The following is an 18959-nucleotide window of genomic DNA, read 5'->3' as shown; positions in this document are numbered from 1 at the left end:
AAGATAAAGTGGGCCTTTGCCCTTTAAGACATTATATGTTATACAGCAGATTTTAACATTAGAGCGTTTCTTCACAGGCAACCGGGCAACTAGTGTAGTTCTTTCATGAAAGGCTCTGAGGAAGTGATAGAAGGGCAGTTAATCACAAGCCTGGCTGCCGTATTTTGATCAACCTGCAGTTTAGGGATCAGCGTTTCACTAACGTTTGACAGCATGGCATTGCCATAATCCAGTCGGCTTATTACGATGGACCGAACAAAAGTACTCCGGTCGGAAATAGGGAGGTAAGGGGGAAATCTGCACAATAAGAGTAGGTTGTGGTAACATGACCCAGTGGTGGCCAGTATGTGCTCTCTCATAATTAAGGCTACGTCTTGTTTTATCCCAAGATTCTTTAGTGCTTGATTGGGCATAGGAGTGGCACCCAGTTGATGAGGCCACCAACCAACTGCCAAGATGGAAGATGCTTTACCAAACAGCATGCTTTTGTTCTTATCTGCATTGAGCTGGAGATAGTTCTCATTCATCATCCTTTGTGTAGATCCTATTTACCAAAACATGGGGCTGGTTAGGAAAATCAGCATGACTCTTCTTTGTTGTCACTCAAAACCATTACAGGGATGATATTCCAACTTCCACAATGCTTTTGTGCAAACTTGGCTGGGGGACAAAGGGCATCCTTCTCCAGGCTCCACTGTTCATTTACTTGTAAGTACATTTTTGGTCCAACCCTACTAGCTTTCCGGTAAGGGGAAGAAAAACACCTCCACAGAGCAAGGCCATTATTACTGCACTGGGAAAAGTTTTCACAGTTTTTAAAGGCAAAGGAGTGGCTTGGCATCTGCAGTATAGCTAATGCAAATTAGCATCGCAGATTTTTGGGCAGGGAACAGGTAACCTTATAAAAATTGCTTTTAATAAACATTTGTAAACTATTAGATATTATCAATGTATTTGGTTTTTTTATAAACATGTAACACCGTTGCATGAATTTAGTACTAATTACTGGTCAATAGTTACAAATGAAAGTAAATAATCTTTACTTTGACATTTTCTAAATTTCTGCTCGTGCCTTGTTAGTGGAGAAAATCTTTTGTGACCAACATATACCCAGTAAAGAATGCCTTGGACTATAAACACAACTACTTTTTTGAAGATACAAGTTTTCAGAAACTTAAATATTTGTAGGTTATTGTGCTCAACCTGCAGGTGCAATGGTCTTATATACCTCATAGGTGAGAACAGCTAATGATCTCCTCCCCTTATGCGCATACTTAAGTTGAGGTATATCCAGTAGCATGGCATCAGCAGATATTAAAGATCGGTTTGGAATTTATCTTATTTAATGGGAGACAGTGTAAACTGTGGACTATGTCTGGGTGACCGTGTTGTTTCAATTCACAGCAAGCTGAATCTTAACTGCCCTTTTCTGAACATGTTGCAAGCAGGGTCAAATTTTTAAGAAGGAAGCCAAAAATATAGTGCATTGCAGTAGTTTACCCGGGAAAGAATGGCAGCACTATGCTTCATACTTAGGTTTGCAACCCAAAAAGAAAAAACAGAACACTAAATTTACATTGACTTGCTTTTAGAAAGTCAACGAAATGTTAATGAAGAAAGACAGTGCTATATCAGAAAGTGCAAGTGTAGGAGCCCATTTCAATTTTGAAGCACACCAATTTCTACTTTCAGTTATTGACAAAGGTTCTAAGTCAGAAGATGTGTTTTAGCCCTATTAAATTTCAAGGCATTTTTTCACAGCCCCTGGCTTAATGAAAGCATACATGCATAAAAAGTAATCCCAGATGTAGATTCAGCTATTAAGGTGATGACAATTTGTGAATTGTTTGGGTATATCATAATGAAAAGGCTGACTCTCTATATCCACCTATTTAAAGGGGGGATGTATAAATTAAACAATGTGGGATTCAAATGCCAATTTCTCACAGGTGAATTATGCCAATATTATTTTGTACACAATCAACTTTTAAATTAGGGTACTCTACCAAATGGGAAGCAAGATGTACTTAGAAGTGAATTATCAATATTTAAAAGCTAAGTTTCCTTCATGTCAAAAGGGTTATAGTGAGATGTGTAACAGAAAACATTTTAAGCAGCTACAGCCTGGGAATATATGGAAGGCCTTAATCATAATTTTTAGGCACATCTGTGGATCGCACAATGTTTAGAGTATTCCACAGGTGGAATTTTACTTTCAGGCCCTTGGTTTATTTTCTAACACTATAGTATAGCCTTTTAGGCAAGTTAAAAAAAGTCATTTAAGTTAAGGATAAACTCATATACATGTGTTCAAAGTGAAAGCACTGTATATTTAGTTTTTTAAGTTGCGATAATGGGAACATAGGTTGAAATCCTGCAAAAGACACTGGGTACACATTTGAGACAAAACAAAAAAAGATGGTAATTATCTGCAGTACTTAATATGATTTGCAGCCGCTCATATCTTCTCATGGTATTAATATTACTTTCTTAGGTAGATTTTATGACATTTCTTTCAGTAAATAAGAATATACACAAGTTGGGCAATGCTGATGATGGTGCAATGCAATCCTCATGTTAATGTGTTATTTTATTCACACGGCCACATTTTATGAGGTGCTATAAAATCTAGCGTTTCTAATCTTATAATCAACTCCTTCACCACTGATTTGTCATTTGTGTGGGCTAATAATGTAACTCCTTTTTATTTGTATTTTATATGTATTTACTTATAGTTTGTATACTTAACAAAAAAGTTTTAAAAGCAGTTTTAACCTATTTCTTTCTTTTATTAAAAAACACAATTTACAAAAGCAGTGATCATTTCATTAACGAAAACTCTCACCCCTGGTAATAATACATCAATCATGAGTGATGTTTTTAGGCTACTTAGTGAAAAATGTAGAACTTTTTTAATTTGTTCCATTAGACTTCTTGCCTGCAATACAAAATAACTATATTATAATGGTTTTGGTATTAGCGACATAGTTTAATTCAATAATTCAATTACAAAGTGTGTTGTTTTTTTTCACTTTCCATCAATGAGTGTTTATGCCCTTAAGCTTCTGGTAGTGGGGTTTTGGGAGAAGGGTGGGTTGGGTGGGGTGGTTTGTGGGGGTGGGGTGGGGGGAAAGGGTGTGGTGCTGGGTGCAGGGAAATACAGCTGAAGGGTGCTTAGTTTTGGTGTATCTGAAATACGTGTGGCTGAGTTTAGATGTAGGAATGTTCTGTTTTTGCAAATCTAAGACTAATTGCGGTATTATATTAACACAAGATAATAGTTAAACTTTCGATCTGCTCTATTAATGTGTGTGAATTAAATGATAAAAGAAAAAGGGGGATAACCGCTCAGGTGTTTAAAGCAATGCGGGCTGACGTAATCTATATACAGGAGACTCATGTCTCTTGGTCAAACAGGGGATTGCTTAAGGATTTCGGAATGGAGGTTGCGGGATGCTCCCGTCAAAGCTCCTTGATAAGGGGGGTGGCCATTTTGAAGAGGTTTGGGCTGGGGGAATTTAAGAGAGTTAGGGAAGATTCGTTGGGACGATGGGTCATTGCTGAACTTAAATTAGGGGGATCGCTTATTACTATTTGCTCTTCATCAATTAAGTGTAGAGCTGGCTCTATGGCCATCTAGGTTAATATTATGTGGGGACTTTAATCTCCATTTGGATGAGACATTTGATATCTGTGGAAACACTGCATATGTGGGTAGAAAAAAGAATGTATTTAAGGCAGTTAAGGGGATTGCTCAAGAATACCGCTTGATAGATGTGGGTTTTGAGAAAAGAGGGGGAACTTATGGATGTAGTTTCTTTTCCGCCCCACATCAAAAACACTTTAGGCTGGATTATTTTTTTGTTGCAAGGAACTTCTTTAATGAGTTGACACAAATGAAATACAGGGTTCTACCTAAAATTGTATCTGACCACAACCCCTTTATGTTAAGTTTTGAGTCAATCTTGCCATCTAGCCCCCGGCCATGGTCTTTTGATCGTAAGCTTTTGTTTGATACATCTTATGTTGAGCATATGAATACTTGGATCCCTGAGTTCTTTGCTAATAATAGGGGCTCTGCCTCGCTAGAGGTAATTTGGGATACATTTAAGTGCGGGGTTCGAGGAGAAACTTTGAGTTACTCAATAAAAAACAGAGGATGATCCGAAATCCCGAGGAACGTGAGATGAATAAATTGAGACTCTTAGAGATTCGTTTAATGCAGGCTTGCAACAGTGGCTCAGCAATAGATAATATTGCTAAGGAATTACTGGCTCATAAGGTTAAGGTTCATCAGGGATTCGCTTCAAAGTTTGCTCAGCAACTTGCAGCTTTTCGAACAGAGGTTTATGAAGCGGGAGAAAACTCAGGAAAACACCTGGCTAAGAGGGCAAGGCAGAAAGCTGTTTTCTCCAGTATTGATAACATTAACGACATGGCAGGTACGACTGTTAATAATCCTGCAGACATACTTAAAGTGTTTTGTGATTTTTACTCAAAACTTTATACTGATGATATGGCAGGAGATTGCATAGACCGAATAACTCATTTTACTGGCCAGGCCTTGAATGGCATTTTATACATGCAGGAGAGGGAGAAGCTGGACTTGCCAATTACTTGGGAAGAGATTGAGCTGTCGCTACTGTCACTGACCTCTGGAAAGGCTGCAGGTCCTGATTTCATTCCCTTGGAGTTTTTTTTTAATATTTTCGAAATATATTAAGAGCAGAATTGGTGGATTTATTTCAAAGAGCCCAACAGTCCTGGCAGGATTCTATCATAACTGTGTTCCTCAAAAAGGGCAAACCTCCTCTGCTACCGTCATCCTTCCGTCCTATTTCCCTTATAAATGCTGACAGCAAAATCTTTTCTAAAATCCTTGCCTCACGTTGATCTAACATCATATCCCCATAAGTTTCTAAATATCAACAAGGCTTTATCCCTTCCCGAGACACTGGGGATCATATCCAACGGGTGATTACGTTCTTGGATTGGTCCCAGGCAACCCGATCTAGTGTTGGACTCATATTTTTAGATGCTGAAAAAGCTTTCGACCGGGTTGCTTGGAACTATCTATGGGATGTTCTAGCAAGGAAGGGATTAGGTCCAGGGTTTTTAACAGCCCTAAAAACTATGTACATTGCTTTAAAAGCGTGCATTCGAATCAATGGCCAACTTTCTCCTTTTTTTTCGATCACCAGGGGCACCCGTCAAGGATGCCCCTGTTCACCTTTACTTTTCGCATTTTACATTGACCCCTTAATCAACCGGTTTATTATGGAACAAAGGATCAGCCCTATCTGCTTAGCCAACATTAACTATCGTGCTTTGGCTTACGCTGATGATATTGTTATTACAACTACCGATGTTCAGACTGCTCTTCCTGCAATTAACGTACTTGCTAAAAATTTGGGGCATTTTCTGGGTATAAACTTAATTTGGAGAAGACGCAGATTTTATGCTCAGGAGACAACCCCCCTTTAAATATTCCTATTACTTCAGAGGTTTTATATTTAGGAATTAGAATAACTTTGCCTATAGAGAAAATACCTGAACTTAATATAAATCCTGTGATATTTCAAATTAATAATTTGTTACAACGTTTAGATCATTTACACTTATCACTGCATGGTAGACTCAACATTCTAAAAATGCTGATTTTGCCAAAAGTGTTATATATGTACCGCACTATACCGTTGGAATTTCCTCCCTCTTGTTTCAAAAGCTTAGAAAGGACCACTTCCAGGTTTTTATGGGGCTATAATTGTCATCGGAAAGCTCTAAAAAAGATGATACTGAGCAAGGAGTGTGGGGGATGGAATGTCCCTTATTTTTTCTTTTATTACCTAGCAGCAACGCTTCAATTTATTAGACCTCTTATAATTGGTGACAGAGCAGATATTCCGGCTTGTCAAACTCCATCTATTTTTGAATTGATTTTGGGTGAGAAAGTGAAAGGTAGCTTTCTTAAGGTTGTCGAGCCGAGCTACCACAAAAAGACGAAGTATAAAACATTGAAGTCAGCTTATGGAGCCTGGCAAAAAGTACGGAAGCATCTGTCTATAGCCAAATTAAATCCTTATACCCCTTTTGCATTGCCTGGGCTTTTGCCAAATATCTTTTGTGATTTGACGGTCTATAGATGGGAGCAGAAAGGATTATTATACTTAGGTGACTTATTTAGCAATGGTCTAATTGTATCTTTTCAAGACTTAGAGAACAAATTTCTGTTGGCAAGAAACAACTTTTTTAAGTTCCTTCAGATCCGCAGTTTTCTACAGAGTCATACATTTACTGCTTCAGCTAGAATGACAAACATTTCTCTATTGGAACTTCTACAGAAAAAAAACCCTATAGGTCCTCTTTACTTAAGCCTGATTCAAGAATGTGGGAATGATATGGAACAATGCCAGATAAAATGGGTTGCTAAATTAGGTCTCCCTGGTATAGATGTCCTGTCTTCTGTCAAATGTGCTTCAGAATGTTTAATTACAGGGATGATGAAATCTCAGCATTTTATGTGCATACATGATCTTTATTACACTCCCAGTAAGGTTGTTAAGTGGAGTACCACTACTGGGACGAGCTGTAGCCGCTGCGGGCTTTACGCAGCTAATGACTTGCATATGTTTTTCCCAATGTCCTAAACTTAGGAGTTTTTTTCAACAAATTGAAAGTTTTCTTGCAGTTGTTCTTAATTGTAATATCATAGTAAACATTGAGATGGTGCTACTAGGAATGGACTTTTCTATTTCTAGATCAAAATCTGTAACTTACTTCCTGTTTATTTGTATGGCAGTGGCTAGAGCCTGCATTACCAGGGAGTGGATTAATCCAGATCCTCCTTCCTTTTTTACTTGGCGTGAAAAATTATTGTTTATGTATAATACCGAATCCGCTATTTATAAGCTAAAAGGTATCAAAAGAAGAATTTTGGGGGAGAAAATCTGGGCTCCCATTGCTGACTGGATTTGATTTAATTAATTAATTTGTGGGATTCTAAAAGCTTTCTTATGCTTTGGATGCACCCAAGATTTACCTTTTTTTTTGTTGTTGTCTGTTTTTTTTGTATTGCTGTATTTCCCTGCAATGAAACAATAAAATTCATTAAAAACAAATAAAAAAAACCAAAGTGTGGTTGATAAAGATAATATTTTACTCACATCATTGTCATTGAATATTGTCATCCTCCTATTTAATTTGTGTGTTAATTTCGGCATAAATGTAGGGTTTGAGAAAAGGAACATTCAATTTGATTTCTTTTTACCCTTGATAATATTGTTTGCATGTTCCTATTAACGATAAAAGACAAATCAACAATTAGACAAATCAATGTTTCTCAACTTTGACCTTATTAACATTTGGCAAGTAGCTGAGAATGTCCAAAAGGTTTGTTTTCAGCTGTCTTTAACTAACCAACCTATACATTATACGTACAGTCAGCTCTACATCATTGTACTTATTGAAAAGACTTGTAAAAAATCAACTTTATTTAATATGAGCACAAGCTACAAAATCATGATCAAATGTACTCTTGACTTTCGCACACATGAAGTACGTTAGGAGTAAGACAACTTATACATGTAACTCAAGAGTAAACCGGGGATGTTGCAGAAATATTCTACATATACTCATAGCAAAGGTTTGGTGCATCTGTCTTGATGAAAATGTATGCTTACTTTAACAGAGGCAGCTCCTCTACTAGGGAGGAGTAGTGTTGCCTTACTGCTTTCTCGCAGTTCTGTAAGCAGAAACATAAAATGGTAATAACTTTCTGTTATTAGCAAATTATGTTTCTTTGAAGGCGGGTAGTTTGGCGGAGCTTGCTCTGCAAAAGGAAGGGGAGGAGCGGTGTGCCTGCACACTACTTAGTGTGCAATGACTGTTTTGTTAGCCCCCTGGGGCTACCCAAACTAGTCATACACACTCGGCCCTGCTCCATGCATGCTGCAAGGCAGCCTGCATGTAGAACATGGCCTCCCCATTAGCCGCTGGCTGGGCGGCATCTGCAACACTCAAAATGCTGCTTGCAGTATTCTGATTGGTTTATTGAAGGGAGTCTGGCTGCCTGCTTTTGGTTGATGTTACTGCCGGAGGCAGGAGCAGAGAAGATGCTGGACCCGGCCGGTGGAAAGGTAAGTTAAATAATACCTCACCCACTCGTGAGCCATGGTGGTCGCAACTATATTCCAATTGTCTCCTTTATCTTTTCTGTTAAGTAGGAGTCACTTTTATGTTTAATATATATATATATATTAAAGTTGTTGTAACTCAATATAAGTTAGTACCGGCTTTTCTAAACTGTGTTGAAGGAATAGCAACGAAATGTCACCAGGCACCCAGATACTAATTACACCCTAATGATGTTGCTATTTGTTGACATCCTGCTGGGTATGTTACTATAATAATGATTACATAACGTAATAGAATCATTCAGTAATATCTCAAATTTCTCATAAATGTACGCTGTATGACAGTTGATGCTCCCTACAATTTAATATGTACCACATGGGGAATAAAATACTAATCAGTGGACCTACAAATGTTTAATTTGTAACACTATTATTTTTGTTTAAACATGCATATTTTATTAAACATATCATAAAATTTCATTTCACTATATAGTAAAGGTGAAAATCATAAAGTTACAGTGCAAATTCCACAAATTTATGTAATAATAAAATGGTATTATAAGCAAATAATCAAACTCATTAAGAAGCAATGACAACTAAAGAAGTAATGCTGTTAGCTAACTATCACCTATATGGATTAAGATTGGCATCCTAATAAAATGTCTTTTGGGTACACCAGCTTAGTTCAATTTATTTATTAGATACGTTAATTTTTTCCTAACTACTGCTTTCTCCCCAGCTATTGCTTTCTAAAATTATCCATACATTATCTTGTTAACCTCTTGTCTCAGTTTGAGTTTCTGAGTGAGTCCCTTTCATTCTCACATCTTCTGACTAACCCTATTTATTGGGTCATACCTTCATATTCTATTACTATACTGATGGCTTAAATAATCTTTTCAAAACTCTGTGGGCATTACCGACCTTTACTGCCTTGTCTGCGTGATCATTCTCTTATTTGTCTTACAAATGCTACCTACATAGTGCCGCGAATATGTTTGGTCATTTATCCACCTCGTTCTCATATACTTCTACATTGATCGGTTAGTATCGCTCTGCTATCTGCTCTGTTTACAACTTCACCTAATGAGTATAATTTATACCCTGATTCCGCCATGGATTCCAAATTCCAAATCTGCCTATGCAATGCTTACAAGGTAACATACTAGCTTGTATCTGTTCTCAACATACCTGTCTCTCCCATCTTGGATGAAAGACTTTCAGCTTTATCTAGTCCTAGCCATATTAGAGCTTCTACCTTAGTTGTTTGCTCTTCCTTTCTAAGTTCACCCTAGTACAGGTCCTAGCTACACCAACTATTTAGTCTGAGCTCTTATTTTCTGTCCCACTTGCTCCAAATATCTAATTCTAACATTTCTCGAATGGTTATACACGTTTGCCACTGAAAGAGTGGCTGCATCAATTACATTCAATTACCTTTAAGCCTAGAAACAAATTTTTGTAACACACTAGTTAAATTATGACCTTTTGTTATTTTTTGTTACTAATGTCATGGCTTTCTTGACAAAATGTGACAATTGTATCTCCTTTGCTTTTAATCTTGTCTCTGTTCAGAGGTAAGCCAGGTGTCTTCACATCAACCACCCATAAACTGATCCTGACTTATACAACAATATATATTTATATAAGAAATCTGTCATTTGGCACATAAGGTCAATGTGTCTGTTATGGGTGGTTGCCTTCACTCATTGAGAAGGGATGGAAAAGGGATTGGCAATATGTACCGATAGCCAAATATCCTCCAAATGGTGAACATTGAAGTTAAAGATCATTGGAGCATGGCAGTGGCACATACTTTTTATTTGTTTGTCTTCAATGTTAACACAATCTTGCAAGTTCATTATGTGTTGGTGCGAGACACCAGCGAAGAATGGCTGGTGAGTCTAATAGGGGTCATTTTACCATAACTCACTCTAAGGCAGACAGTTTCTTTGCAGAGTCCTCTAGATCTATCCAATCTATAATTACAGGTTCTTTACATTGTCACGACAGTGACGTGTGCAGGTGGGGTCTATGAAGGACAAGGTTAAAGGATGCTAATGATGCATGTCTATTCCTGTACTTACCATTGTAAGAATCCTTCCTCTATAATATGAGGTTCAGATGTCTTTTAATGTTTCAAGGGACCAGTCTAAGGCAATTATCCTCAAATTCCTTATCTTCCCATCTCTTGCCCTTCCCTGAGCTTCACCTAACTCAATATTATTTTGTTCATAATCATGTCCAGCTGATTTTAGGAGACAGACAGTTGCAGCTCTCTTGACCCCTTTTGAAGATTTCCACAATGTGGCTGGCTGACATGTGCCACAGCCTTCCCCTATACTTACCTGTTGCCTACGCAACATGCAAAAAGGAGGAATTTACCACTTTTGCCCAGCAGGTTAGTCTTAATTGATTATGAGACTAAGGTAGAGCGCATTTCTACATATACCTTTGTCTGTAATAAGTGTAAGTCAGCATGTATGTTATTTAGTGTATCATTCTAATTTGTTTCTATGCTTGCTTATATGTATGCGCTAAGATGGACGGAGCATTGACAATACAAACACTCGCCCCAGTCAACTGATCTGGGTTTAATCCATCACCGTTCTTTAGCTCATTCCGCCATCCCAGTTCAGACATGGCCATATGCAAATCAGTCTGACCATGTGCCTCATGGGAACAGTCCAGCCCGAACTGCCAAGCCATGTCTTCCCTGGACCGGAATCAAGCTTCCCAGGACCGGTTTCTGGCATTACAGCCGTCTTCAGCCGGGCTTGCTTGACTCCAGTGGCAAAGTGAGCAAGGGACTCACGTCAGAGCATACCCTGCCAACTTAGGGCGAACAAAGAAAAACCAAAGGTGATGATGGACGGAACGTTGACAATACAAACCCTCACCTCCAGTCAACTGATCTGGGTTTAATCCATCAACGTTCTTTAGCTCACTCCGCCACCCTAGTTCAAACATGGCCATATGCAAATCAGTCTGACCCTGTGCCTCATGGGAACAGTCCAGCCCGAACTGCCAAGCCATGTCTTCCCTGGACTGGAATCAAGCTTCCCAGGACCGGTTTCTGGCATTACAGCTGTCTTCAGCCAGGCTTGCTTGACTCCAGTGGCAAAGTGAGCAAGGGACTCGCTCTGAGCATACCCTGCCAACTTAGGGCGAACAAAGAAAAACCAAAGGTGATGATGGACGGAGCGTTGACTATACAAACACTAGCCTACTGGTGTCTTTGTATGTGTGTGCCTAAGTATTTGACTGGCAAGCCTATATTTTTGGGAACACTAGTAGAGAGATGTAGGAGTTTTGGCCTAGTACTTTCTGAATATCACCAGACCAAGTCAACATATGTGTCCTGTTACCAAGCCAAAAACAATGATTGAACCATGAGATGGGCTCAACAGACCTAATCAGGGCTATGAAAATACTTTTTGCCAAGTGACTCACAAAAGCTTGGGGTGAATATACCTTCTTTACTTCACTTCCGCTTACTTTTTCTTCTTTTTATATATGTACACTGTTAGACCTGACATCCTTGGCATGGTTTACCCTGCCCTTTTCCTTCCAAAGCACATGTTTTTGCTGACTTTGCTTTTGATGTCTTTAGGAGGGATGTACGACAGTACAACGCGTGGTATTACCACGCGTACTGTTACAACGCATTTTTTACAACGCAAGTCGTTACCACGACTTGCGCTGTAGGGGTGCTGGACTTAGAATAGTTAAATTTACTATTCCAACACCAGCCTACGTACAGTAGGGAAGGTGTTGGAATAGTAAATCTACTATTCCTTGTCCTTGAGCGCCCTCCAGCGCAAGTCGTGGTTACGACTTGCGTTGTAAAAGACGCGTCGTAACAGTACTGCGGGGTAACATCCGCGTTGTAAAGGATGTTCCCCCTTTAGGAGCCTGGGTACTTTACCACTGATAAACAATGCTAACGTGCAACTGTGCTTTACTGACAACATGGCAGCATTGTCTTATTTGCAGTTGGCATATTTAATTTACTTATGAGTTCCTAGTACAGTGCACTACATGTGCCCAGGGCATGTACATTAAATGTTTCTAGTGGGCCTGCAGCACTGATTGTACCACCTACATAAGTAGCCCTTTAAACATGTGTCATGCATGCCACTGCAAAAGTCTGTGTGTGCAGTTATAAATTGCCATGTTAACCTGGAAAGTTAACCCACTTGCCTGACCCAAAGCTTCCTTCTTATTGAACATAGGTCACCCCTACAATCGCCCCTGTACAACCCATGGACAGTGTTTAGTGCATTTCAAAAGTAGTAAATATTTGTTTTTTTATTTTTACATGTTCGCTTTCTGTAATACTCTTAAAATTGCGTTTCAATACTGCAAGGCATATCTCGCCCCTAGGATAAGTTAGGATTGCCCTATTACATTTCAAAAGTATAATTTCCAAATGGGAAGAGATGAGAAGCAGAAATTATGGTTTCTCTGGAATCACAATTTAAAAACACTACTTATGATGAAGATGGATTTTAAATTGCAAATCCGAAAATGCCACTTTGTTACTGTAACCTTCTTTGCATACACATCTGGGGTGGATGACAGCAGGCTTTCTTCATTACCTCTAGAAATCCACACACAAAGGGAGCATAGGTGTGATTAAAAGGTCATCCACATCCTGAGGGCCTATCCCAGGCAGAATGAAAGCAAGGTGCTGACACTTTAACCTGAAAGCAATATGCACTGACCCCACACAAATGGCTGCATTAGTGAGTCTGGAGCCAGGGCTGAAATCAGGATTAGGTCCAGATTATACAGAGGAGTCCCCAAGTCTGTGAGCGGGAACGCCAGTGAGTGGCTGTGTGGCGGGCGTAGAGTCATCAGTCTGTTGGCCACCCGCAGCTCCAGAATCAGTTCCACTGACCCTGTGGCGGTCCATTGTGGCTCGGTACTTTAGTGTTAGCTGATGGCTCAGGGAGACGTCTGACAGGGATTCACTCAGCTACCACAGGCGTTCTCTCTACTTGCTCGGAGGACTGCCAGTGAATGGCCATATGAAGGCCCACTACTATCTCGCCCTCACCAACAGATCCAATTCTTACAGTGTCGCCTCCAGAGCGGCAGCCAAAGAGAGAGGTTCAGGCGCGTGACCCCGACCCAGTTGGCCCCAACAGGTCCCCTCTCAGGAAGGACAAGTGTGCACAGAGCCTTCCGAACACTCAGCCCTACAGTAGATCCCGGCGGTACCTGCTGCGTCGTGTGGGAGGGCAGAGGCAGACAGGCAATGTGTGCGTCTGGGACACGATCATCGGGTTTTAGCAATTCAAGTGCGGGACCTCCAGCCCCGGGTAGGGTGTTGTACACTTCACTAATGTGGCCCGGTATATCCAGACCTGCATGCGCCCAGCCCCCCAAGCCAGACCAGGCGCACAGCGACCTTCCGCCAGCAAGAGCGTCCAAAGCCGATCCTTGTGCTCTCCAAGATATTGTGGGAATGGGGGGGCACCCCAGACCATCAGCAATCACTAGTCAGTTGGATCAGGAGAACTAAAAGGCCACAGGCATCGCTCCCACAGGCGATGTCTACTGTGCGGCTGCCGCGCTTCAGCAGAGTACGCCAGTGATACACGTTAAGGACAGGCACCGGCCACGCATCGCAGGCCGCCAAAGTTCACTGGGCCGCCGGACCGGAGGGGAGACATGGAAGCGGGCCCCAAGCATGGCGAGGATCTGCTGGTATCGCCACACTCACCCGGCAGAACAGGGTAGCACAGTTTCTTTGGCAGATGTCCGTGGCTACATGCGCAACACCGCTCCACCCAGACCAGCACTGGGATCCACAGCACGGTTGCCAGTGGCAGTACACACCACGGCACAGGGCTGCACACGCTCTCCAGGCAGCCAGGTGGTCCTCCGATAGGAGGCTCAGCAGGGTAGCCTTTTGCACAGGCATCAGCAGAATGCAGGCCCGTCCTGTCCTCAGCGCCGTCCACTCCTCCCTGGTTGCCCCCTCTTCCTCATTCCGGGGGGGTTCACAGCAACAGCGGGAGCGCAGGTTGTCACAGTAGCTCTAATCCTGGCCTCCGGCACTCCTTCTCGATCCCTGAGACAGGCCTCTGGCTCAGCAGCCCGCACCCAGAACCCAAGCCCACCTCATTGTCCATGCGGGACCAGCAGCACGCAGCGGCAATTTCACTGGGTAAGTGCCAGCCCGGTCCAAGGAGACTCTCTTGTATTTAGAGTTGGAATTAGTCAGAAGCCAATACCGCCAGGATTATCCAGGATTCTTCAGATCTGGACGATGCCAATGTACGCCAGGATATATTTACGTATAACAGCAAACTCACATTGCTGTAGTCAAATCTACCCAATATGACCTACCCATCAACCCTGAGTCAGAAATACATGGTCAGGAAGTGCCAGTGACCAAGGTCTGGAGCAACTGAATAACAGATCACAAGTGGTGTGACACGTAGCCCATAGACAAATGATTGAACAGGTACAATCTAGATCAGTCTGCCAGAAGGTAGCAACACTGCAAAGGTCCGAGAAGATTGGCCCTAATAACATTTGTTTGGCCAGAGGGATGCACATTCCCAAAACAACCATAAAGATAAATGCCACATATAGTTAGGAACACTCAGCCAATCAGAACACCATATTTACACTGCACACAGAAAAGAGGCGCTCACGGTGACGGACATCTGGTCATGTTACCCACTGTCCCACATTGTGTCCACGCAAGGTTGAGACCCAGCTGGACTCCTTATCAGGACTCCTTATCAGGACTCCTTATCAGGAGATCAAATATACAGTCCTGTGAATATTCCCGCAATTCCTGTTAAAAAATAATGTACAAATTGCTTCATAACAAGTTGTAAAATGTATAAAATAAGAGCCAACACCAATGTACTTTGAGACTGCTTCAGGCCGCAACTCTGCTGCTGTTCTCTTGTTGATGCGATTAATTAAAACAACTGTTCTAGTTTTGCAAAATGCCTCTTGTGTTTTATTTTTTATGTTAAATACACATTCTAGCTACAAGGACCTGCCGCTCTTAGTGTGCCAGTCAGTTAAGTAGCCTCCTTAAACATGTCCCAGGCCTTCCATTGCAGCCTGATTGAAGTTTTATAAGACGTGTCTACACTTAAACTCCACTTTCATTGTATATAAGTGAACCATAAATTAGACCTTAGCTAGCACATAGGTAAGGGTTCATTATAATTGATAGTTTGGACATGTGCTTTTACATTTTACATGTCCTTGTCGTCAAAAACTCCTAAAATACATTTTCATTACTGTGAGGCATACCTCTTTTAAAGGATAACAGGGTTGCCTTATTACATGTAATAAATGCTAACTTTTAGTTGGGAAGAATAATACTTTTCATGTTTTGTGTCTGAGAAATGTGTTTCACCTATCAGCCTTAGGCTGGTCTCCCACTAACTTTTGCCCACTTCCAACATCAGACTATACCGTTTTGTTGGACTTAGGACTCTGGGCACCTTACTACTGCTAAGGTTCAGTTACTCTCCCCTAAAATATGGTGATATTGGCAAACCTGCATCCTGCATCAGGCCTCTGCGATTGCAGTGGGGCTGACCACTCCATAGTCCAGCCTTAGAAATGCCCTTATATCCCTTAAAGTGATAAATCCTGCATAGTAAGGTGTAGATATATCATGTTTGGTATGGTTAGAATCATCATGAGAAATACTCCATGTTGGTGTATTGGGTTTTACCCTTACTGGCAAAAATGACACTTTCAGAAAGTGGACATTTCTCTGTCCTTCCATAAACTCTGTATACCTGCTGCCTGCCCCAATCCACGTCTGGCACAGGGTAGCAGTCCTATACTTGCATACTACCTACACTCTCCCAAACACAGGAAGGGCTGCCACATCAACAATATGATGGCCTTCTTGGTCTGAGAGGAGGGAGTAATGATTCACACTCACATCTGAATAGCCTGAGGTGGCCACCACACAATAGGCGTTACGACTTTGCTTTGTCAGGACAGACAAGTCAGGGGAGACAGGGGACCCCCAAAACCTCAAAGCCCTCTCCAATAGCTTCTGGTCTCTTCTAGTACCTTGGCACCAGGGTATATTAATAGGGCCCCAAACCCACATCTGTGTGACACAAACTGGATCTGCATGAAACTCTGCTACACTAAAGGCTGCTGAGTGGGAAGGATTGCCTCTTTGCTGTGTCTGACTATACACAGGAACTGTTGTCCTGCTTTGTGGAGCTGCCCTCCTGCCAACGGACATCTACCCTGCAAGCAAGGCACAAAGAATTGCCTCCAGAGTGACTTCCGGGGGCTTGTCAACTGCCCTTGTTAACCCTACTGGGCTTCGGAACACAAATAGCCTTGCCAGTCTTGCTCGCGATGTCAACTTCAGTGCTGTCCAGGCACAAGGGGCCTAGTGCGCTGTGGATCGCCTCAAGACTGTGCCCTTGCCATGTGACAGCATCAACCCGCATCCGAGAACGGAGTGCCTCCCTTTGAGCAGTTGTCAGGACTACACCACAGCAGAGCACTTGGGCCACGGACGTGCCGCCCAACACTGACAGGTTTCGAGGTCGTGGGCTCCTACCCGTGCCAATTTACCTGTAGTTCGCCATGATCTGTGTGTCTTTTGCCTCGCCCTAAGTGCACCGGCTATACCCAGACATGGGCCCTGGGCACACTGGGCCACTGGCTTCAAGCTAGCCTGGCTGATGAGGGGTGAAACCACGAAACTGGTCCCAAGAGGCTTGTTCATGTTCCAGGGAGGACCTGGCTTGGCAGTTCATGTTGGACTTTTCACATGAAGCACAGGGTGAAGACTGATTTGCATTTGGATGTGTCCAAACTGTGGTGGCACAATAGATCTATTGAATGGGGTAGAATGTTTGAATCGTTCTGCATTCCGTCTGTCATCTCTGTGTCTTTAACTTTTAGAATAAACACATTTTCAGCAGAATTTGATGCCTGCTGCCTGCTCTTGGGCCATGTGAATGGGTGTTGTTGGCAGCTGGACTTTGTTTATTCCTCCCAGATAAACACAGATTAGAGGGATTCGTTGAACCAGGATTAACCACAAAATGGCAGGATTGTGACGACCTGGGCACAAACTCATTTGGAACTAAACATATAGTGTTTTTGAGGGTGGACTTGAAATATCACAAGTTGAAGGCAAGATGGTGCTCAAGAAACATCCTCGCCGCAATGCTCACCTGATTTCAAACCCCTATCACTGCTAAACCAGTCTTGAATACCTTCTACGCTCTTCCGATAACTATGCAGTATCATGGAAAGCAAATATAATGCACCTGAAAAATAAACGAAGGATGGTAAAAGTTTCCATCGTTTTAACGCAGAGACTCACACTCTCACCTCCTCCAAACCTCAAGGACGCCTGCACGGGTTGGGATTCTCGGATTACTCCTGATCTGCGTGATCTCCCATCGTTGCGATCGGAATGCAGGAGCTCAGCGAGGACATTCAACGCACTGTCTGCTAAACGTGAAGCCACAAAGATTATACAGTGCTTGGGACAGGTCTGCAATCTTCTGAGAACTGAAATAGCAACAGTGGTACTTTGTTGCATCGTCTAAAACCACCACAAACAAGAAGGATGGCTGGCAGGGGGAGTAAAAACATCAAAGGGAAAAATGTTTTCGCACCCAGTGCTCAGTCACAAGCAGCCTCACATACCATTACAGCGCTGCCATCTACCAGGCAAAAAAGGTTGGAAACAAGGGGTGCGAGAAGATAAGCAGGGGGAGGGAAAGGGGAGAAGGGTGAGTGCATGGATAAAAACAGCTCATTTGAAAGCAAGCCAGAAAATATTGAGACTGCTAAACCACACAGAGACCAGCTATTCTCAAATGCTGATTACTAGCACTTTTGGTACAACGGGGGGGGGGGCTGGAACTTTGCAAGAGTCTGTAGAAGAAGATCCAAGGTTGACAACAGAAAAGCTGAGGCAGATTGAAGGAGCACTGACTGACTCAAATTTGCCAGCTGCGTTTTATGTAATAGGGCCACCAGGTACTCCCCTCCCTATAGATCAGGGTGAGAAAAAAGTCCTGGAGGTCGATTCTACACCTGTGAGACAGCCAGATGAGGGTTGCTTGGAGGTCAAAGTGGAAAGATCTGGCAGTAAAAGAAGTAGCTCAAATGATTGTGCAAATATCACTGGTGGAATTGTAGAACCCGCAGTAACTCCACAAGCTGCACGCAGCTCTCTTCTAATCCACAGATTAAAAACACCGGAGAATAAAGACAAATACTATTCATTAACAGATGAATCAGAGCTGTCAGACACAAACATCTCTGTGTCAAGCAGAGAGGACGGTCCCAAATGGTACAGCGCTCTTACAAGGATCGCCGAAAAAAGAAACATGATATCCTAGACAAAGAAAGTGGTAATGATCTGAGGTAGGATCATTCTGATACTCAGCTTACAGTATTATCTGACTCTATGGTCACCTCAGATGGTAATAGAAATATAACAGGTAGCCTAAATGGAGATAGTGGAGGACCAAAGCGCGACCCTGCGCTGGAGGTTGTTCTTCAATCTATCAAAAGCTTCCAGGTGGAAGCCAAGGAAGACAGCCGTAGATCACGCCTGGCCGCCAAGAAACTAAAAGGTGCTGTCAGAAGGGTTGGCAAAATTTGCGCTGAAATTGCAGATAGGATGGCTTCTGTGGAGGAAAAGACAGAGCATTTAGAGAAAGATGTAGCCACCCTTAAAACCCAAAGAGAAGAACATGTGGTCAAAGATCTCATGTGGAAGATGGAGGAGCAGGAAAATAGTCAGCGGCGCAACAATCTCGGCTTCCTAGGGATCCCGGAAGG

This window comes from Lissotriton helveticus, chromosome 8 (genome assembly GCF_964261635.1).
Source record: "Lissotriton helveticus chromosome 8, aLisHel1.1, whole genome shotgun sequence".
In the NCBI taxonomy this organism is placed as follows: domain Eukaryota; kingdom Metazoa; phylum Chordata; class Amphibia; order Caudata; family Salamandridae; genus Lissotriton; species Lissotriton helveticus.
Note: the sequence above shows the minus strand (reverse complement) of the source record.